The sequence below is a fragment of the Anser brachyrhynchus genome, assembly GCF_964034855.1.
Source record: "Anser brachyrhynchus genome assembly, chromosome: 1".
NCBI lineage: Eukaryota > Metazoa > Chordata > Aves > Anseriformes > Anatidae > Anser > Anser brachyrhynchus.
In genome coordinates, this window is record NC_137694.1 from 31,046,319 (window position 1) to 31,070,158 (window position 23,840).

Below are 23,840 nucleotides of genomic sequence, written 5' to 3' on the forward strand. Positions count from 1 at the left end.
CTTGGAGCTAATTTTACTTCTAGCGTGCTGCTTTTGAATCCAAAGCTGCTCTTGCCGGCGCTGCTGTGCTGCAGCCAGGAGAGGAGCCCTGCTTTAGCTGGGGCAGCCCGATCCTCGCTGCGGGGCTGCTGCAAGGCTCTGAGCAGCGCGCGTGGGGCTGGGGCTGCGAGCTTCAGCCTCTGAGGGCCCCGGTGGCTTTAGGGGATGGTGTGTGTGTATGCGGTAAAGGATCATCTGTTACCTGATGCTTATGCTCGTTGCGTTCCTGAGTTACATGCTCTTCAAGGTGGGCTCCTAAGAATGTAGAAGCATTGAGACCGAAGTTCAGTATTGCTCGCTCTGACCAGCACAGATGGTACTGAGCCGTCTGAGCAAGCTCTGTGCTGCTCCAGGCCTGTATGCAGGCTTTCCTCCGGTGGTTCCTAACAGCGGGTGAGGACAACTGTCACGCTGTAATACTTCAACACATTGAAGAAAATCATACCTGAAGAAACTGTTACACAAAGCTGTTCTAAAATTAGAGCTCTCTTCAAAACTGGAGATGAGTTTTCATGTGTTATTTTGTTATTTCAACTCCTGTCTTGAGTTATTTTAATTCATGTGGGACACGGTGATTAGATATCAAGTTGCTCAAAATAAATATAACTTGCAATGGTCGGCCACGTCTCACCCTTTATTATTAAAGGAGAGAATGTTAGTGCTGTATGCTTTTTAAAGCTGACACTAGCGCTTGCTGCAAGCTACGTCTGTTTGAAAAACTTCAGCCAGAGCAATTCAGTCTCTTCTGAAGATGATGACAGAGTAGAAGCTCTTTTAAGAAGGGGAAGCTTTTTTAATAAACCTTTGCTTTTCTTTCAAATAACAGTATTTTGCCATCTTCCTGAGCATTTGCCTGTTATTGTTTGACTGATCTTTCAATAAATTTCAGCTTGCCCACTTTGAGCAGCAGCTCATAACTAACAAATAGTAGATCTATGCTGAGTGCTTTCCAGCTTGTACCTGCAGGTGCCTGAGAAGTCTTTGCTGTAATTATAGTAATAACATGCTGGGGGCTGGCCAAGAGTGGGGCTTGGCAAAAGAACTGGTGGTTTAGGGGGGGGAAAGGGTGTTTCCCTTTGGGTTATAATATTGCTTGACAGAAATTTTGAGGGATGAACAGTGGGTAATGTGGAGGAGCGAGGAGAGTAGGCAAGATGGTAAACAGAGAGTCCAGGGACTGCGAGGAGCTGTGGAGCTGACAAAACTTAGTCAAGAAGGGGGTCCTTGGCCACTGGGCAGGGCAGCACCAGGTGACTGACTTGGTACCACTAAGGGCTGCATCTTCTGGTGGCCTGGCCACATCCACGCTGTGTGGCATTTGGCTCTGGGTCTCCTCTGGGTCCTACACAGTCATCCTGTGCCTTACATCAATTGACGTCTTTTTGTGAAGAGACAAGAAGGGTTTGGTTCAAATATGTGTGATCTAACGGGAGGTGTGTGGTGCAGCTCACTGGGATGTTCTTGGTTGCGTGTGGTGTGTCCTGAGGCACGTGAGAGCGTGTTTGAGGGTACAGGGAGTGCCTGGGATGGTGTTGGAGGGCTGTTCTGTCGAATGAGCCAGAACTAAAGCAGTCTTATTAATGCTGTCCAATGCAAACAGCCCCAGAGTGAAGAATTACTTTAAAAAAGCTGGTTGAGGGGACCTGTGAGAGCTGCGTAGTGAGCTACCAAGCCATATGGGCAGTCTTGCAGCTCAGTGCTTTATTAAGCCCCTGCTCATGCCGGTGTGAGCATGACAAGTGTTCAATGAGAACAATTTGGCAAAGAGATCAGCTCCGGAAAGCTGAGGGATGGGGAGAAATGGATTAGCCTAAAGGACTGGAAGCCTATTTATGCATGTGGATTTGGAGGAGGGAAAAGGAGAGTGGAACAGATGAGAGTAAAGCTGGGAAGAGAGGGGATACCAGGAGAAACCCTGAGGAACTAGAAAGCTAAAGCTTGATTTGTGGAGAGCGTGACAGTACGTTAAGGAACGGCTGGACAAGAAGAACTCTTTGTATGTCTCCCATCTCTAGGCTGAAATATGCTTCTGGACAGTGTGTTTTACACAGCTTCAAATGCTGACTGCAGAATTTCAGGCTCATTGCTCCTCCTGCTGTGTAATCTACTGAAGAAGCATAACTTGTCTTCTCTATAGTTGCTCTTTCACAAAATGAAATCAGTTTTGAGGTTTCTTTTCAGATAACTTGTGTAGAGGCTTACCATAGCAGACCTGAAGTTTCCAGGTCTGCTTTTAGGCTGTGTAGCATCATTTGTCATTTGTAATTACACTTGTAATTACACTAAGTCACTTGTAATGATGCCGTATGATAGAAATTCTCTCTCCAAAAATTTCTTTGAACACATGCTATGAAGTTGTTGAGAGGCCATCAGAAAGCTTGCAAAATCAAGCACTCAATTGAAACATTAGAATAAATTTGCAAGTCTGATATAACTTTGGTGTTATAATGCATGGGCACTGTAATCATTACATGATAAGGCATGCTGAAGTTGACGTAATAAATCATCTGTTTATATAAGGGGCAAGGATGAAATTGCTGCTGGAAAATTAGATTTTAATTATTTATATGGCTCTAAGATAACACTCTGTTCTGCCATATGCTGTTATGAAATATACATGGAATTGGCGATGGGGGGGGGGGGGGGGAGCGTGCATGCAAGGAGCTGACAGGCACACCCACAGTGCTAAATAACGAAATCTCCTGGAGAAACGTCTTGCAGCAGCTCCCCTCTATCCTAGGGCTGAATTCCGTATTGCTTCTAGCATGAATGACTTGACTTTTCTGCATCCAGATATCCACTGAGAGCCTTCTGGGTGTTTTTCTCACTCCTGCCCGCCCGAGTGGGGTTCTGCAGTCCTGCTGAAGCCCCGGCCCCAGCCCGTGGTAGGGGCTGTGGGTACACAGTCGGCTCTTCCCTTCAGCCAGTGGGGTCTGATGTGCACAAAGCCCCTGTCCTTCAGGAAGGTATAGGACTTGGCAGCTTCTGTCACCTGCCAGCTCGCAGAAACTTGTTGGGTTTTCCAACCTTGTGGCCAGAAATCAGCTCTTGTGAAAGCTTGGTTTTGTTCATGTTCCTCTCTCTGCCTCCTGGGGCTAAAGCAATCCCCAGGTACCGCAAGCAGAGGAACACAGGGTTTATTTTCATCATCTTGTGCTCTGCTTCCTGTTAGAGAAACCACGTGGCTTCTGTGGATTGCTCACCTTCTCAACAGGTGGTAAAAATTAATTTGATACCCTGTAGCTTTGACAGGTGTTATCAATATATACACTTCATATGAAAATAAATGCACAAGCAAATGCAGATATCTTACTGCCACTTTACACAGGAAGCGCTGCAGACTGTTTTGTTATCAGCTAGTCAGCCTCACTCCTTTTTTCAGTGTTTCAATAGCCAGGTTCCTGAATTAGCTGCATTAGTTCCAGATCCAGATGCATTAGTTGCTTGCCTCTAATGAGTAAAAAGGGAAAGGATGTACTCTGCAGGGACTTCAGTGACTGCAAGGGGTTGTTCTTGAATGGGAGACTAATTTAGACTGTCAGATGTTCAGCAGAAAGTGCTTCCTGATACAGATACATTAAGAAAAAAAAAAAAAGCAAACACTAAAGCAGGTTTTATACCTTGTGATTCTGGCTGATAGTGATACTTAACCTGGTCTGGACAGTGGATTGGGAGCTCAGGATCAGGGGTATCAGACTGGGGCAGGGTGCTGAGTACCAGTAGGGAGGCCAGAAGCAAATAAGCCTGGTAGGACTGTGCAGAACAGTGTAAAGAGTGACTGCTACCATGCTGTTGTCACCTACTTCTTTTTGTCTTTTGTAGCTTTTATAATTGTCATACTGGAGTATATCATCTGCTGCTGCTTCGTAGCCCTAAGTCATTTCAGCTCTTAATATGATGTGTAAAATAAGAGCTGCTAGTTGACTGCCATGTTAAATGGTGTATTGAAGCTATCAGCAAAAAGGCTTGTTGTAAAAGTCTTGTACTTAATCTAGATTATTGAGAATTTTTAATTTTAATTTTGTGAATAAATTAAGTTAGTTGGACTTACATTTAATATCTTATTGTGCGCATCTGATTTTTAAGTGTCCTAATAGCACAGGCAGGATGAAGGAATATTTACTTTTTTTCACCAACTGACAGACACCGTTATTCTATTTGTCACTTAAATTAATCAGCATCGTTTATCTGGTTGCATTGAGAAGGTCAGGGTCTTTGTAATGACAGACAAATAGTTTTTTTTTTATAACAAAACTCCCAGTGTGAGGATCAGTTTAAACATAAAACCAAAACTACCTTCTGAATTTATGAAAAAAAAAGTAACCTAAAAGGTGTCAGTATTTTCCCAGGTTTGTTTTTACAAATTATGTTTTGAGTGATATCTTCTTTTCTAAAGATATCTTGCTGGAATTGGTAGTGTTGAACTGTCAGGAAGGCAGAACTCTTCAAATGTCCTCAGGAAACTGGAAGTTGAAAGTTAAAGCGTTCAACGCAAAAACTTGAATCTACCGGAAAAAAAAAGTTCAAATGCTCTTTAATGTTTTATTTTGATAAAATAGACACCTTGTCAGTGTTTAAAGTCAAAATAACATTAAATATTTAATAACACAGCAGCTTTATCTTGCTGTGTGTTTTAAAAGCTATCTCAGAACTTCAAAGTGTGTTGGTAGCTCGCTGTGTTAATCGATATATGCGTATAAGTCCTTTAAGGAACCTGCAGACACTGTTTTTTCCCCTTTTTTCTTTCTTGAGACTGTTTGAATGCCAGTTCCTGCATTGGTTTTGGCTTTATCAAAAAAATACACTTCATCTCTTGCTGTTCGTAGCATTTTGAGAGTAAAAGTATATTTTTAAAATCACTTGCTGTTTGTCGTACTTGCCCAGTATTATTATTTTTCCGGTAAGGGGGAACTGTGTATGCATACGAACACTGTCTGTGATGATGGATTATCCTAGACCACAACACCGTGGCAACAGTGGAAAAAGAATTTGATTTCCACTTGGAAAACAGTGCCATAGCAACATTGGAATGAAGCAGACTTTTGGTATTATTTACTAGATTACTGTAGCATGACTTCAAGATCCTGATCTTTGCTTTTACTTAATCATCCTTTAGGTATTTGTTGCTTTTATGTTCTACACAACAATTTTTACTGTTTTCAAAGGAAAAAAGAAAGAATTGATACTTATAGTAGTTGGGTTTAGGTTTAAGTATATTTTCAGCACCCTACCCCCCCCCCCCCAAAAAAAAAAAAAAGAACTTAGCAAAGTAAAAAAATGTATTTGTAGAACTTCTGGATTTAAAAGAATTACTAAAAGCTTATTCACCAAGTCAAGAGGTAGCCTACCTGAATAATCATGTGTCTTATTTAAAATCAGTACAAAATTAATTAGTCTCAAAGAACTGAAAACATAATTTGGAATAGGCTATACTTGCTAAGATAGTTTCCTAATACTTCTTGCAGAATTCCAGTAAGGCTTTTGGGGGTTGCAGTAACATAGCATTTTTTTCCAACACAGCTCCTGAACCAATATATTCCTTTATTCTTCAGATCCACTGCTTCAGCTGGTGAAAACCACTGATGGTGCTGCCTAAAAACAAGCTGAATAAATCAACTCAAGTATGTTGTAATTATTAGATATCTGTGTTTTTAATTAAAAAAAAGTGTCTATATGAGCATTAAGCACTACTGTGAATTTTCACCCTTTTTCTCCATACACTATGCATTTTCCCTACTTCTTAATTTCTCCTTAAAATCTGGTCTGTGAAGATATGAAATAGCATTGTCTGTCTTGACATATACTAGATACAATGCATTAAGGTGAGTAAATCAAAACCCTTTGTCAGCAAGAAAGGTAATATGTACTCACTAACAATGTCATTATCTTCCTGATTACTGAAGAGGATTAATCCATTTTCGAGAACATAATTTAGTTTTTCATCCATTTTGGATGAGATTTTTCCTTGACTTCAGGAGGCAGAAAAAGCCCTGATTAAAAAGCAGTGCTAAATTGTGTGTATTCAAATAGTAGGGTAAAATATGGGTCCCATGCCACGAGCCTAGCAGTGGCCAGGTCTGATAATGGGGTGACATCCCTGTCTACCAGGGTATAACTTCAGGAAAGATGGATTAAATACATTTATATACACAAACCACAGGAGTATAACTAAAATAACTGTGATCAAAGGCTGACTTTTCCAGTCAATATTAGAGAAATATGTGAGGATTGTTGCGAAGGAAGGGCTGGCATAACTCATTGGAACTTGGATCTTTATTAATGGGAAGGGTTGTTCAATGCAGGTAGAAAAGTAAATTAGGGGACCATGCAATGAGTGGATGATAAAGCTTAATGAGCTATTCAGACATCCCTTCTGTACCATGATTTTCTTTGTGTGACAAAATAGCCATTGATGTTAGTATATTGACTAAAGTTACACATCAATTTTAGTCGTGCCCTTAAAAGTCCCAGAAAGGGAAGAAAAAAAAAAAAACCAACCCCACTGGTAAAATCATTTGATTACTTTATATTTTGTATCCTCATCAAACGTTGAGCCTTAAGGCTGCATTTGTTACATGCATGTCTGCCCTTTTGAAGGGGAGCATACTACATTTGTTATCTCGTCAACCTACTGGAAATACATTGATTTCCAGGCCGCAGCTGCCTGGAAGCCAGGGCTGCAGGCTCTCTTGTGCAGCAAAGCCCATCCTGTGTATGGAGAACTGTGCTGAGTTTGTAAGGCAGGTAGCTGATTTACAATCCTATATATGGCGTACAATCTGCTAGTCAGAAAGTGCTTAAAATGGATTATACTTAAATATAGAAATGATATGTAAATGAGATTCCTCCTCCTCCAAACAAAAGGCAAAGTAAACGTACGGACCCCCCCAGCAGTGGCTGTGGGCCCACGTCACGCGCCCCTGACGGAAGGAGGAGGCCGCGTTCCTGCGGGGTGGCGGCCTGGCTTCAGGAGCTCGTCCAGCAAGCTGGTGGTCCCTGGTGGTGGCCAGTGGGGCTACTTCTCCAGCTGCTCCAGCTCTTTCTCCTTCTCGCTGAGACGGATCCAAATCAGCTTTGCTGTACAGGAGGCAAATCGTACAGCTCCAGCCTCCGAGGAGCAAGAATCACGCCAAACGCCTTCCTTCTTGAGCTGCTGTGAAAGGAGAGCGGTGCGTCTGCTGCTTGTCACCTGGGGCAGGCTTTAAAATACAAAATAAGAAATCCTTATGATAGCCTACCCTCCTTTGAGATGGGAAAATGGTGATTGCCTTTGTCTTGCTGTTCTGTGAAGAACATCACTTTAATGGTGTAATAAATGTCAAAGCAAAACTTGTAAGTAGTTAATTTTCTACTTCTGCATATGTATTTAATAAGACAATGCTTTACTGAGTTTTGTTGCAGATTTCCACTTTTATTTTTGTGACATAAACAGCTGGGTTGTTTGATGCCATCAGAACAGATTTCTGCAAAGATCAGATTCCTATGGAGACTTCTAGACTTTTTTTTTTAGACTGTAAGAAGTCATTTGACAAATGTGTGAAGTAAGGAAAAAATTATAAAGGGAACAACTTCTCTGGAGTTTTTAAACACTGATAAAGCTCATTTTTGTGTCCATATTTCATCTGTTACTGTACAGAACACAAAATGATGTGATGTAGTGCATGCAGATCAAAAACTGAGCCTGCTGAGAGTTTGGATGTGTGGGAAGTTGGCTGTGATGAATCTGTTAATTATTTTAATAATTCATATTAAAATGTTTTAACAATTTTATCTCTTAATGAATCAAACCCTCTTCTGTACTTTTAACTCTCCTTTTCTGTACTTTTATGTATCTTATACATCCTACTGCTTTTTTCTTCATTGCTAGTATTTGCATACTGCATTTTCTTGCTGAAACAATTTTTGGGGCGTGTGATTTTTTTTTATTATTCAATTCACCTCTGTTGCCATGTGGATTTACAGTCTTTAAGGAAAAACTAATAGTCCCTGTCTCATTTGGTATCGCTGAAGTGAAGAAGCCACTTTTGTGGCTGCTGCTTGTTACTCTTTCAGTAAATATTTCATTTTTTACAATATGTACTTTATATTCATGCAACACAAGTTCAGAGATGTTAGTGGTTACACCAAGTAATTTCACAACCTACAGAATATTTATTAAGTGTACCCTTTGATACAAGGGGAGACAGGTAGAGAGCCTCAGGCCAAATTTAAGGCACTACTGTATTTGGGTGTTTCCAGGTAACTCTTGGACAGCTCAAGCATCCCAAAAGGTTTTCTGCAACCAAAGAAGACTTGCTATATTTCCTTTTTTTTTCCTTCCCCTTCAGCATGGACTGAAGACTGTGTATTCCAGAATTTCCAAAATCTTGATTCTTTATACATATATATAATTTTTATATAATTTTTCCTTCCAAGAATCAAGATTCTAACCTCCTTCTGTGGCTGTAATCTCCCTTTTTTTTAATCCTCTTTGCATTCTCCCTCTGACTTGATTCAATTCAATCAATTTTTGTGTTGTTGCTGTGAATTCACTTAAGCACTAGATGTGTTTAGGAGGGCTTTAGTTTGTTACAACAGAAGTAACTCTGCAGCATCAGCAAATCTGTTCTGTTGTGGAAGCTGTGGTTGGTTTCGTGGCTGCTGATAAATCCCCTCATCCTGTGGTTAGGAGGTGCATATTTGTCTACACATGTACTGTGACTGCATGTCCCATGTATTTAAACAACCTCAGGCATCCACTGGTCAAGGATGATCCTTGTGCACAAAGAGGAAAGGTAAAGCATTTTTTTCCCCTCATGACAAAGGATAGAGAATGCTACTGGAGAAAACCTTAGAATAATTTAAGTTGATGCTGTGAATCTTGTTATATAACTTTTTCATCAAATGTAGTATGAAAGCAGAAAAAGAAACACACTTATTTTGCATCTCTCACAATACTAAGTGGTATGTGCTATAGCTGCTAAAATAATAAAGTGGTTGAACCTTGAGTTGTTTGAAGAGGACTCTTCTCAGTCTGGAGTCACTTCTGGGAAATCTCCTTGACAGCAACTCTTTGTGCTAAACAGCTCATGTTTTATGTCTGGGAGCAAGGTCTCTCTCTGTTAGAGATTCAGTGAAATCATAAAACCATAAAATGGTTGGGGTTGGAAGGGACCTTAGAGACCACCCAGTTCCAACCCCTCCCCACCATAGGCAGGGACACCTCCCACTAGACCAAAGCCCCATCCAGCGTGGCCTTGAACACCTCCCCCAGGGATGGGGCATCCACAGCTTCTCTGGGCAACCTGTGACAGTGCCTCATCACCCTCAGAGTAAAGAATTTCCTCCTTATATCTAATCTAAACGTGCCCTCTTTTAGCTTAAAAGCATTACCTATCACTCCACTCCCTGACAAGAGAGTCCATCCCCAGCTTTCCAGTAGGCCTCCTTTACGTACTGGCAGGCCGCTGTAAGGTCTCCCTGAAGCCTTCTCTTCTCCAGGCTGAACAACCCCAACTCCCTCAGCCTGTTCCCCTAGGAGAGAGGTGCTCCAGGCCTCTGATCATCCTCATGGCCCTCCTCTGGACTCGTTCTAATACTTCCATGTCCTCCTTGTGCTGGGGGCCCCAGAGCTGAATGCAGCACTGCAGGTGGGGTCTCACAAGAGCAGAGCAGAGGGGGAGAATCACCTGCTGTGACTTGCTGGCCATGCTTCTTTTGATGCAGCCCAGTAATCAAACTAGTAAGAGTCTACATCACTAAAGCATTTGATAAGTTATTTTTCTGTAGCTGACAAGTTTGGCTTGTACAATAAGCATTAGGTAAATGGAGAAAGGAGAGAAAGAATTCAGGAATGATAAACAGGACATAAATGCAAAGGTGGTTTTGGAACGAAAGTAATGGGTTATTTGGGCCTAATTTAGAATTACTTAACCTGCTCTGCTCACTTGTTTCTGATTGCAGTAAGTAATGACTGGCTACGTATGCCGTAACATCCTTTTGTATGTTTGAAGGAAAAAATAAAAGGAATAAATTATTATTTATGAAGTGACAGCAGTGTGTTTAATAAGTCCATGAGATCTTAGTTGTAAAAGCTGAAATTAGTAGAAGTTATGATATTTTAAATTAATTTTGTTACATAAGATGGCATCTTCCTTTTCATATCCCTTCATAAACTATCAGGCAATCTTTACAAGTTTGTCATAACATATTTAATAACGTTATTTAAATAAGAGAAAAATAACGTTAATATTTTTCAGTATATTTCTAGTGTCTGTATTTCCTACGTATTTCCTAATACTTTTTTATAATGTCTCAGTTCTGACACAAAACAATCGGCCTTATAGTTTGTTGTTCACTTATGTTGAACATTGTGAAAACATAGTTTGCTCTGCTGTGTTTATTGGAGGGTCTTGATCTTCACGATTTACACTTCATAATAGCACTTAATGCTTATTTGTCACAATATTCATCTCCCATCCCAAATATTTGGAATGCCTTTTGGGAAGAAGGATCTACAGTTAATAGTCTTTTTATGTCTTAAAATGCCTGGGTAGATATGTTATGTCAGCATGCTTCAACTGTCTTTAGGCTAGGTTGTTGTTTCATGTTAGATGATTCAAATCTACCACTTCTTTTCTTCTTCGAATATTTTACAGTGGCCTTGGTGGGTGTAACTGCCTGTGTTTTTAGTATTTTGGGATCGTATGCCATCCCTGGATACTTTTGAGTTACACTGTCTTTTAGATCTCACACCTTTTAAACTCTGAAGCAAAGTTAACTACTGAGCTACTTGGAGATCTCAGCTGAGTATTAACACTAGTTAAATTTTGGTGAAGTATGACTGTAGCCTTAGGAAGTTTAAATGATTGGTGGTTTTTCCTGAGTATTTTCAGAAGTCTATGAAGTGTTGAGGCTATTCAGGACAAAAAACCAAAAATCCATGAAAAAGGAGATGGATGAAAAATCAGTATCATCAGGTAATTGCTAGATGTTTTTCAGAAAATTAATTTTATTTTTCTTACCAGCAGGTTTCAAAGCAAGGAATTGTGCACTGTATGTGCACATCACAGGTATTTTCAGCTTAAACAGTTCAGTAGGTAAAAAAAAAGTGGTTTTGTTAACATTTTTAGTTAGTATTTGTTAATATTAATATTCTATTTTATTTTGTAAATTGTGCAGGAAGACAGTCCTAATGGCTATATCAGTATAAAGGCTTTCGTAGGCTAATAACGTGTAAATGATAATAGGTGATAATAAGGTGTAAAACAAGATGCTATGGGTAATATTACAGGTACTAAAAAGCGTGCATATCTTAGTGAGCATTTTTAGAGACAGATATGATTATTTCTCTTGAAGAAAAACTAGCTGCTATGACTGAAAAACTTTTCCTAATAAAAATGTATTGTGAAGTAAGAGACCCAGTTCACAGGGTTCTTTTTAAGTCTCCATCACAAAGACTGTTTTATTATGATAGCTGCCATACTGACAAGTCAAGTGACAGATCTTGCTGTGGGTTTTAAGCCTTCCATTAAATATAGCATCCCCATTTTTTGAATGTTTTGAGTAGCCCACTGAGTAGCTACTGTCTGAAAAGTGCGAGTCGCAGTAGGAGGCTGAAAGGGAATGGGCCTCCAGAGCATTTAGTGTTTAATGGCTCTACAGCTGTAGTGAAGCAGTGTGCAGAAATAATTCTGATTAGGCTTGGTCAATCAGACAACAAAATTGGACCTGCCCCTTCATCATTCAGCTCTAAAATTCAGAAAATAACTTCTGCTTAAACCTAGTTAAACAGAAAAAGTCTGTTCAATCAGTTATATTTTAGCTAGTTTCTTGATGAAGTATACTGTCAAAGGCAAAGGGGAACAAGTAGCTGAGCTACTGCAGTGGCAAAAGTTGTCTTTTTCATGTGAGGACTTCATTTTGGAAGGAATGATCAAAGCTATGGAAATAATGATTTTTGAGAATTAAGCTTTTATTAGAGTTAAATGTTAGTAAATGCAAATAATAGATTAATACTGTAGCATGTTTGTGGTGTGGTAAATACCTGATTATTTACAGTTTCATGCCAGCTGTTGTCATTAGAATATACAGTTGTAAATGTGCAATTAAAAAGCAATAACTTCAAGCAGCAGAGAAGCCAATTACCCCTAAACAAACTTTGAACAGTGTTGCCTAATAAACACTATATTATTTGATGATAAACCTTCAAATCAAAACCAAATTGCCTGTAACTATAACTTCTGTTTTTCTAAGCTATTTGCCTTCTTAGCTTAGGTCTTTGCATCTCCAGAAGCAAGGCACATGTGGGAAGTGTGAGCTGAATGAAGATGCCCTGGTTCTGTTTCGTTAAGCTGAGGAGGTCAGGTGGCTGCAGTCATTACTGAACCTCACTGGCAGCGTGCTTTGATGGAGATGCTTCTGTATCGTGCTTTTGTGAAGAACAGTATTGTTCTAAGCAAGCCTTGAAAGCTGAATAGGTTTCAAAGGAGCAGATGAAGTTATTGTTCGGAGCTAATGCCGGTGCTAATAAATGCTGACGGGATTCGCGGCTGCTACGTAGGAATAACTGCAACCCCCTTAAAATTAGAAACATTTTAGCTGGACTTAAAAACAAACAAATGAACAAAAAGTCAGGCTTTGCAGAGCAGAAAAGAAAGGTTTTAATACGGTTTACTTCTTTAGGAATTGGAAAAAGCCAGTTTTGTACCAGTGTTGCTTCAAGGTAGTTTCTGGAAAAGCAAAGGCAGTTCAGAGACTGATGTGATGTCCAAAATCGGTGGCCTTCTTGTAAAATGTTTTCATTTATTTCCTGGAATGCCTATATTTTCTTCCTCATGGAATTTCACCTGTCAACATAAGTAGTAGCTTTTGCAAGGGTCTGCCTCTCAGGTGCTATCAACAGAGAGCAGAGGGCTGCCCACTTGGCAAGTCACCTGGTCTAAAGAACGTAAAGGAAAAATGGAACTAGGCAGCTCAGTGGTAGTTATTTAGGGGGAAATTCTGGATAAGGTAGGGTCTGGATCCAAATCTTTGATTTTACTGGCTGCATTGTTTAAACACTGTGGACACTGAAAAGGAATACATATGTATATTTATATTCTGTAGATAGAAGAAGCCATTTACTCTTAAACAGAAAAATACCCAGCTACACTGAGCATCATTTTACTAAAAGGCTCATGCAGCTAAGCAGATTTAGCTCTGCTTTTAAATAAATACGGGGAAATGTTTAACCCCCATTGTATGGCCACAAAGCCTGTGCTGATCACACAGAAGCTTGGGAGGTCGAGGACAAAGCCATTGGCTGCTGGAAAGGGCTTTTTGTGCGTGCTTCTGCACAGCGCTGCGACAGCGGGGCTTAGCAGCCGACTCTTGTCAAGATTACAACGTGGAGGGGAGCATGCTACAAATTCTTATCTCCTGCTAACAAAACAAAAGGGAAAAAAAAAGCAAAACAGGAAGAGGACTATATGGCTATATGCACAAGGTAATGGCTGATCTCCCTTTTCTATTCAGATTCTTCTTGATCACTTACGCAGCTGAGATTTGTGTACCTTGGTATTGGTTAGCTTGATTTATTTGAGTAGTGGGAGCATGGGGAAATGGAGCTTATACCTCTGAAGAGGAGAGTAGACCTATCCTGTGTAACTTACTGAAACATTTAACTTTGGTTAGCAGTCTAGGTGTTGAAATCAATACAGTATAATTTATATCCATGAAGGAAGGTTGTGGCTTTGCAACATATTAAAGATTAGATCGAATGTAAATTCTGTTTTAATGACTGTAATATAATGAACTCGTTTATATAAAATGAGTATGTTGCTCTAAAGGATATTAGTAAAAACTAGGCTGAACTGCTTGCATTAGAGTATGTATTTGTGAGGATGTGTGTCTGAAGAATGAAAAACTGAACAGTTATTTTTGGGGTATTTCCAGCATATATATTTTTTTCCATTATTACTTTGTCAGAATCATCTGGGGTTGAGCACTGCCAGGAATAAGATAGATATGACAGAAAGATGGATCACCGCCCTTATCAACCACCAGGGTAGTTTCTCCTCTTCTGAGGGCTCCTCATCACTCCTTAATTCTGAAAGAAGAAATGACAGGAGGGTGAATACTGGGGCTCTGCAGTATTGAATTGCATGAAACTGTGCTTAAATGCACTAACTATATTTTATATGTCATAAAGCAAATATTTTTCCAGGTCCCCGTTAAAATGTGTTTCATTAAATATCTTTAAGTATTGTCTAAGTAAAAGGAAACTGTATTATATACATAGTGTGTATAGTATTAGTTTTAGGAGAAAACTACGTATTGTCTCATTTTACAGCTTTCTAAGGTTAGATTAATAACATTAGAACATTTTAACTTTTTTAATGAATATATTGAGTACATTTTATCTAAAACCATTTGGCCAATCTGATTATAAAATAAAAGTGGAATTTTGATACTACTTTTTTTTACTTTTGAACTTTTTTGCATAGTTTTGTATTACAATGCACACTTTTTTATTCTAAATTGTACTTTCCTAGAGTCTGTCAACACTATTAAATGTTTTTAAAGCAACAACACTGTGTAAATTTTAGTTCACAAGTTTTTAAATGAATGAATACACAAAAAACATAATGATCTGGTGTGTAGAAATAAAAATTGTTTTATATTTCTACAACATCCCAGTAGCCAGTTTCATAAATAGAAAATGAGCAATGATGTTACCCCAAATGCATCTAATACATTAAAAAACATATTTCACCAAATCTGTAGACTTCGTTATAGAACAACCCGGTTTAGCATGTTTTTAAAACATCTTTTCTGCCTACTTTTATTTTTTTTTTTTAAATTCATGCTAACTCCCTCACTTATGATTGTTCTGTAAGGGTACAAATGCTCCTCTTACTTTGGAAAGCAGACATCTGGTTATTTGTTTACATGTTCAGAGATGAGAGGTTCCTGGCTAGAATGAAATAAATGGGACTTCACCTGTTGAATCCCGTAAGATGATGCCACCAAGCCATTCAAAATATCATCTTCATGCAGTTAGCACTGTGAATAACAATTCAAAGTTTTAGCTTAACTGTCAGGCAAGAAAAAAATCATAAAATATATTTGTAATCTGAGATTGCTTCTGTACTTCATTACATCTGAGCTGACTTTTGGATATTCAGGTGCTCCTCTGTGCACCTTTTAGAGAACTCCTCATGCTTATGAGTTCACTGGAGTTAGGAGCTTTTGTTAAGCTCCCTTCTGAGAGAAAATGAATCACATCACAGCAAAAGAATGTGATCCTGGACTGTAAATAGGTTACAGCCATGGATGCCAAAAAAGAACTATAGCAAATATTTATTTTTGGAGCAGAATGAGTGTAGTCCAGACATCCCAAGAGACTGATATTCTGACCATTTCATACACAACAGCTGAAAACAGTTTGACTATGCCTGTAATACAGTTTCTCTTCACTCACTAAAACACTGAAAACTGTAATGCATGTCCCAAACAATATATATCATTAAGTAACAATATTTACCTCAGAGGAGTAAAGGAAACTGGTTGTTTTTTTCACCCCTTCTTTTGATGTGTGTTAGGACTCTGGGAAGGATTATCCACTGTGTTAACATTGGTCTGTGGCACTGTAGAGCCTTTTTTTTTCCTTTTTTTTTTCTCTCCTGTATGTGAAGTCTCGTACACAAACCATCCTGGATGTAACATCACACCTAACTTTCAGACCTAGCCCTTGAGGCTGCAGCTTTTTTTTACTGGTACTAACAGCCAGACAGGGATAAACTCCCGTCATCGCGGTAGGCTAACTGGCACGTCTCTTATAAAACATGCTGGCCATGTTCGCCCAATGTGATCTGAATTTCATCTAGGTACTGTGACGTCCCTGTGGCCCTAATACACAGCTAGTTTGTGTTTGCAGTTCAGAGCGTCTCAAGCAGGAGAGCTGTATGGCAGCCCACCAAAGGGATGAGTCTGCAGCATGGTGTTACACATGTGGTGTGTGCTGCTGAGTGCTGCGTGGGGGCACGGGGGTGTCTGAGCATGCAGTGCCTTGCAGGGACTGTCTCAAGTGGAGACTCCGAACTTATGCAGTCCTGACAGCACGACCCTTTAGAAGTGGCCCTTGGGCTGGAGAGTTCCCTGAGATGTCCTTGGGTTTCCCCCTGGGGGAGTGAGTTGGTGGCCAAACCAGCCAGGAAGCAACGTGATTGGTAGGGTAGATGAATCTTATCTTCATGTAGGAGCAGAATATGTGTGATTAGTGTCATACTTGAGCATTTTGGTCAGTTAGGAGCCGCATGCTTGTAGCAGTTCTGAAAGCAAGTTCAGTGTTGCCTTTGGCTTATAAAGGCCCAGTTGGGGTGCAAGCAGCTGCTCCCCCTGGAGAATATGGGTAGGGAGGGGTTTGAGTGCCTGAGCAAAGATGAAGGCAACAAAGTGAATTTCACCCCGGTGAAATAAATGATAGATGCCAAACTTCCAATATGACAAAGATAATATTTTCTTTCCAGTGCTTTATTATGTAAGAGCAACAATATGATTTGAAAGAGCAGGGTAAAGAGCAATTTATGAGAAGAGTGCACTTTGCTACTGGAAGAAACAGTTCAGAGTTTTGTTCAACAGTTAGGATTTTGCCAGGTTACAGAACAATTTAGTAATAAAAACTCTCTTTAAAATACTCTGAAAGAAACTTTTGACAGTGTTATCAAATTAAACCAATCTTACTGGATCACAAAGTTTGCAGTCTCTCCTGTTTTATCTTACAAGATGGTGCTCATCTGCAGATAAGAGAAAACAATAAGCTTTTTTACAGATAAAATTTGTACTTTTATGTACACTAAATAAAATAACGTGTCTTGCAGTCAAGTCACTAGCAGCAGTGCTAGTCCGGTGCTTCTGGTTCTTCACTTCATCACTGGTTCACTGAAATAAAGACTGTAGGTGGCAAGCAGAGCAGCATCTGCAGGTGAGCAACATGTACTATAAAGCCAGACAACTGTCATGGGAATCCTCAGTTCCAAATTTTTTGTAGCTCACTGTCAAAATTTGTGATCCTACTTAAACCATACTCACTCGTTCAACTCCACGTGTGCTTAACTGTGGAAAAATAAACAACCTCCTTCTCAATGAAGCCTCAAATATGTCTAAAATAGGGTGTTAAAGTAACAAAGACTTGAGAGAGGTAGTGCATGCACAGTTCTCATGAATAAATGAGGAAGGTCACAGCTGAATTGAAGACAAGCCCTCACCTGCTGTTTCCTCTTTCCTTGTATTGTGCTTTTAATGTGGGGGGTTGGCTGGAGGGGGAGGGGTTGTCTGTCTCATCCCTCAATTAGGATTTAGGATATTCTCCTAGAAAGCATGAGATCAGGCAGTTTATGAATAGGCTATAAACACCGGTCGCTCGCTTTCCAGGCACGCGCTGTGACCAAAAGCTTTTCCAGCAGTAGGGGCTTGCTGTCAGTGCTGCTCTGACCTCTCCCAGCTGATGTCTTCGTAGAAGCTTGTGCATCTGTATGCCAAAGAGCACTGCAGGATTTGGTCTTGAAGGGGGAGAGGTACCCCAGTGTGCCTTAAGTTACTGCACTTCAGAAAGATGTGGTTAGGGTTTTCCAGTGGCTTGGTCAAGCTTTGGGAGGCACTGACTGTTTTTCAGACGCTACAGAAAACCTGGATGCCTTTATGGGTGGCCTGGTTTGATTGTATGGGTCTAGCTATATTATTTTGGAGAGCTAAATGCAAAGTATAATTTTGAAACCTATGATGCTTCTTTTGTTGCTGATGCCTCTTATTTTTCCTTAAGCCCAACATATATAAATTAGTTCCTAGTAAAATGTCATCCTTCTCAACACCACTTAAACCATACCTGATTTAGCATTGCAGCTATATGAAGACATTTCTGAAGTATTTGTTGTAGTTTAATAGTGAGTGTAATTATCAGCCTGTATGAAGACTTCAGGTTCTATATCGTTTTTTTGCAGGCAAGACAGTAAGGTAAAGATCTGCCGTACAACAAATAAGAAAGAAGGAAAAGTAAATATATAGACCATCTTTCTCAGAAGTTATTTGTACAAAGGTAAGATATTTTTTTCCATCTAAATTTTAATTTCCCATGCCAAATATAGAGAAAAAATGCTACTGGCATTAAGTTTTTCTTTATTAAGTTTCTTTTTTCTATAGCTTCTTTTAAGTACTATTGGGATAGTCATATAATGCATTCTGCGTTTAGCTGCATTTTCACATTTGTTTAGGTTAGCAGCTTGTGATTAATATAAACTTTACAATATCATCACAGCTTTTACCTGAATAGCTCAAATCAAATACACTAACTAGGAGAGCAGCTAAAAGTATTTCGTAGCTTCATATAATTAAAGGAAGGCTTAATCATCTCTGATGTTCCTTGCTGGAGAGGACAGGTGTCGGGACAAGTTAACTAGTAAACAAATGAGTCTGAAAAACAGAATTGAGAAGGGACTTAAAATATTTCTGTACCAAAAGAGTTTTTTCTTCTATCATAGATCACAGATTTGGTGGCAGAGACATTCTGAACTCTTCAGTCTCATGGTTTAGATCCCAAGGTTAAAATGCCTGTTTTGGAAGTTTTGAAATAAGCTCTTTTTTTTTTTTTTTTAATTGCCCTCCAACCCCTCTATGCTCTTGTATTTCAATTGAATAACTTTCAGTATAAGAACAGAGATAGCCTTACTCAAAGTCAGAAGTAGCTGCTGAATAGTCATCTGTGTTTTAATATCTGAATCTTTTGAACAAAAAATCTGATTTTGGGGTCTTGAATACAGTATTGTATACAGTCTGCTAAAACAGACCTCTTCTCTCTTACAGTGTGTAGGCATGGATGGCTCCACAATGGTTTATCCCTCGTTTATGTGTTCAAGCAGAAGGGACATCTGAAAGTGTCAATAATAGGTTTAAAAAAGAGAAGGGAGGAGATAGACACTGAAATGTTTTGACTTCTGAACTATATGCTGGTGGTGTTTCTGAAAGTAAAACTTAGTCCATCCTTTCCCTCCAACAAAGATATTTTAATCTTTCAGGGATCTCTTCTGAAACGGTTCTTGTGTTAGTCACTCAAGAGTTAAACGTAACTTTGCATAACGAGGACTGTTACTGTAAGGTTTTGAAACTAGACTGCTTTGAAAAAAAAGATAACCATTGAAGATTCTGAAAGGCTTTTTGGATGGTAACCAAGTTAAGGAAGCTCTAAGGTTCTTTGGCTTTCCTGCTAGCTGCTTTCACTCACCAGGATCCTGGCACCCTATCCCTGTGCCCTCATTGCCTCCGTAGCTCCAGTTCTTCTGTCAGGGAATGCCACCATACAATAGGCCCCCTGGGGCTACTTGGATGAGTGACAACCAGACAGCTCCAAAGTGACAAGTGTTTGAATGTCTAATTGGGTCAGTGCACAGGTGCCTGCTTCTCATGAGGGATATGTTCTAGCTTTTCTATGTGACTTTCTCTTGGTTCCCCTCAATTTTCCTACAATCGTAAAGCAAAGCTGTCAATACGTTCTTGAAAGAGAACAGGCAGTAGGAAAGAAGAAGGATGATTCCCTTCTAAACTGTTTTGATTAAAATACCGTTACTGCTTGAGCACTGACTGGAGGGAAGGCAAAAAAATCCATTGAGGAGATGGTTGTATGCTGACAGAAATAGATGATGTAGTAGACTATAATAAAGTGGTTTGATTGGTGAAAACGAATACATTGTGTTTGTACATTGTCTGTATTTACACAGTTCTCATACTGGTTAGAGCTAGAGTCTTGTGCATCAGGGATGTATGGGAAAGAAAAAAAGTGGTTTAGCTATATTTGTACAGTGAGGCTATTCCTAAGTCTAATAAACAACTTGTCTTCATAGAATGCAATCAGATATAGGCAACTGATGTGCAAGGGAACTATTTCAACTTAGTGAAGGCATGGTCTGAGCAAAGAAGACAACTGACACTAAGTCCATGTTACTCAGATGTAGTTGCTCCCATTCCATCTCTTCCTCAAAGAAGTATAGAATACTTGGGCTCGGAAGGGATGCGTAGAGATAATCTAGTCCAACGCCACCTCTGCTGCACAGTCAACTAGAGCAGCTTGCTGTTTGGACAATTGGTTCAAATGTTTGACTGCCCTCAAAGTAGGAAAGAGCTTTCTTGTGTTCAGATGGAAGTTCATCTGTTTTAATTAGTACCCGTTGCCTCTTGTCCTGCCTCCGACCACCACTGAGAAATGTTCTTTACCCCCACCCCCATCAGATATTTATGCATATGGTATAAATACATTATACAAGATATCTTCAAGCATCCTCTTCTTCAGGCTAGAGTCCCAGCTTTTTCAGTATCACCTCAGAGATCAGATGCTCCAATCCCTTAATTGTTTTTGTGGTTCTTCACTGGATTCGCTCCAGTATGCCTGCATCTCACTTGTACTGTGGAGCCCGTGAGTGGACACAGTACTCCAAATCTTTCACCAGTGCTGAGGAGAGGGGAAAGATGTCTTATTTTGACCTGCTGGCAACATTTTTTCTAATGCAACACAGGATACTGTTGGTCTTCTCTGCTTCAAGGGCACCCTGCTGTCTCATGGTCAACCTAGACTCCACGAAGACCCCCAGGTGCTTCTCTGCCAAGCTGCTTTCCAGCTGGTCAGCCCCAGCCTGTGCTGCTGCCAGGGGTTGTTCTCCCCAGGTGGAGGACTTTGTATTTCCTTTTGTTGAACCTCATGAGCTACCTGTTGGGCTTTTGTTCAGCCTGTTGAAGTCCCTCTGCATGGCAGTGCAATCAGTTGGTGTATTACCTCTCCTCCTGGTCTTGTATCAACAGTGTACTTGCTAAAGGTGCTCTCTGCCCCATGGTACTGGTCAAAGTACCTTTAAACAAAGGTTTAAAAAAGCTTTAAAGCTTTAAACAAAGATGTTTTAACATTACTGGCCCCAGTATCAATCAAAGCTTTGTTAAAGAAATACTGAGTACTTCTTTTCCGATACGTACATTCTTGCAAATTTGAGGTGATTCCTGTGGCAATCATGAGAACAACCAAAGTCATAAATGAACACTCTACAACATTTTAGAAATAATTTTAATTGGGATGGGTCTTTGTTCTATTTTTGCTCTGAGAAGTTTTCTGAGCTTTCAGCTTCCTGCGAGAGAAATAATGGTAAAGGATCTTGAGAATATATTTGAATGCAGAATTCTTGTTCTGTGCTGCATATGCATTCACTAAAATTCCACGAAGAGTGACTGTTCAACATAGAAAGCAGCAAACGCAAATATTAAGACCTGGATTTATTACATCTCATTTCATGTGCTTGGATACCTCAGATAAATTAACAGCATGGTTGTTTAATCAATGGGAATCGATCCAATTAAAGGAAGAAAAATTTTGTAGGCAACTTGAATTCTGACAATTGTCTCATCTGTCTACCTGTGTGTAGAGTTGGTGTGTAAGTGCAAAGAGCAGGGAAGGTAGCAGTATGTAGAAAGGAGGGGGAATAGGAAGTCAGTGAATCGCTGCATAAGGATTTGTTTGTGGAACTTCAACCTATGTATTTTGCAGCTGCTTTCATCTGTTCTTCTTTCCAGTTTGCTTAGTCAAGTTAGAGTATTACTGCTCCTTTGAAAACTGTTTCGCCCATTCCCACTGTTGGTGATCTATTTTACAATATACTATTGCTAGTATGAAGTGCCCAGCTTTAAGAGAAATATTTTGTTGTTTTTGCTTCTTGATACTAAAAAAATAAAAGTAATGAAAAAAGCTAAAACTCTCAGTAAAGACATATAGGAACTCAACCTGTGAGTTACCATACAGGATTCTTTTATCAGGGTGAAGTATTTATACACATGATTAAAATAACTTTTCAGTCAGCTGTATTTATTTCCAAATGTTTTTGCTCTTGTAACAAAATGCATGATTACGGAATCTCAAAATGGTTGAGGTCGTCTTGTCCAACCTCCTTGCTCAAGCATGGACACATAGAGCAGACTTCCCAGAACCATGTTCCAGATGCCTTTTGAGCATCTCCAAGGATTGGGATTCCACCACTACCACAGGCAAGCTTTTCCAGTGCTCAGTCACCCTCAGAGTCAAAAAGTGTTTCCTGATGTTCAATCAGAGCCTCCTGTTTTTCAATTTCTTTTGTGCCTGAATGATCTGTTAGCATGTCCAAATGATATCCAACCTTTGCTTTCCAGAGATCCATGACTGCACCTTTTCTATCTTTCAACGCTAGCTCTTACGAGTGCTCTAATTCTAAAATTTTATTTAAAAATATGCTGTTGAGTGTACAAACTGGGAAAGAAAGCTAAATATCAGATGCTCTTATTGAATGCTTGGACAAGCTCCAATAGTAGTAAAAAAAGCAAAAAACAAACAAAAAAAACCCTACACCTCACACCTTCATGAGCTTGGAAATATTTCACCCAAAATTTATTTATTTGCAACTTGGGAGTTCCTTTCCGCATCATTAAGAGGAACGTTTTAAACCATTTTAATTGTTGGTAAAGCCAGTGTTTTAAAATTGGTACAATCAAACATCTTCTGTTATAAGTATGTCAGCAGATATAACTAGAAGCCAAGATAAAGTACTGTCTTTAGCATAAATGCTGTTTTCTTTTTTCAGTTGAATTTTCTCCAGTGTCTAATGACACCCCCTGTAGCTGATCTTGTTTGGATTATAGAAGAGAAACTAGATTCCATCTTAGGGTTTCTCAGTAAATATGTTTTGCATATCCATTTTGTAAAGAAAAATGCAGGGGGAATAGGGTAGAGGTAATGAAAGGATAACCATTTTTACTGACCTGACAGAATAAAGCAAATGATTAAGTAGACCAGTATTTAAAATAAATGAATTTAAGTTCCAGCTGAATAAATTTTTTGAGTGTGTCCTTGCAACTTTTAAGTGGCAACTTGATTGAGGCTTAATAATGTGGTCAATAACATTTTTACAATTCCTCAGTGGAAGCTTAAGTGAAACTTACACAGGTGCTTTTACTTATCACAGCCACTCTGTCTGGCAAATATACATTATCTGATCTTTAAAGACTCTTCAGTCTATGCAATTAATAAAATCATAGGACAATTTAGGTTTTAAGGTCTTCTGGTGGGTTTGGCAGTCATCTAGTCCAACCTCTTGTGCAAAGCAAGGTAGACTTTGGAGTTGGTGCAGATTGTTCAGTGCTTAGTCCCATTTATTTTAGATACATCCAAAGGTGGAGATTTTGCAGCCTCCTTGGGCAACTTAGTCATGTGCTTAACTGCTCTCCTTGGAGAATTTTTTGTTCAAGTCTGATTGAACTTTTTCTCATTTCAACTTGTGAGTGCTGTTTCTTGGCCTGTTATAGTGCACCTTGAAAAAGTGTGCATTTTCTGCAACCTTGCTTTTGTAGTGGAAGACTGATTAGGTTCCTCCTTGGCCTTCTTTTTTTCCAGTTAAAACAAACTCAGTTTTCTGAGCATATCTTTGAACATCAAAGCAGCTGTCCACTGGACTCTTAAGTTCCTCAGTGTTTTGCAATTGAGGGACCCAAAACCAGACACAGTTTTCAAGATGAATAAATACCTCATGAATTAGTAGAGCAGCTGCATACTTTGCTTCAATCTGCTGACTATGCTTTTTTGTTCCTGCTCCCTCCTCTTGCTGTGATTGGCACATGGATGTGTGAAACTCTGTCTTCTGTTGTGATTGGGACTTCATGCTGCACATATATATAAACATAAAAATGTTATATTATTTAGTTATTGAGCAAGGGCTGGTTGTTTAGTTTAGTACTACTACCTTGCGTGAGGGGAAATAGTGGAAACTTAAGAGACTAGAGCAAAA

General features: G+C 39.5%; 1 protein-coding gene across 26 annotated transcripts in view; it reads left to right on the forward strand.

The window, feature by feature from the left end:
* Positions 1-23,840, forward strand: part of NRCAM (neuronal cell adhesion molecule) — a 151,475-nt gene that overhangs the window by 31,321 nt on the left and 96,314 nt on the right. For 3 of the 26 annotated variants that reach the window (XM_080569872.1, XM_080569884.1, XM_080569885.1), the window contains exons 1-2: positions 11,216-13,504; positions 18,000-18,094. The exons of 3 other annotated variants lie outside the window; for them this stretch is intronic. The gene's annotated coding sequence lies outside the window, so the exon portion shown is untranslated. Of the gene's footprint in view, positions 1-5,591; positions 5,661-6,903; positions 13,505-17,999; positions 18,095-23,840 lie in introns of those variants that run through there. 20 more of the 26 variants (XM_080569877.1, XM_080569879.1, XM_080569881.1 and 17 more) reach the window with 12 other exon arrangements.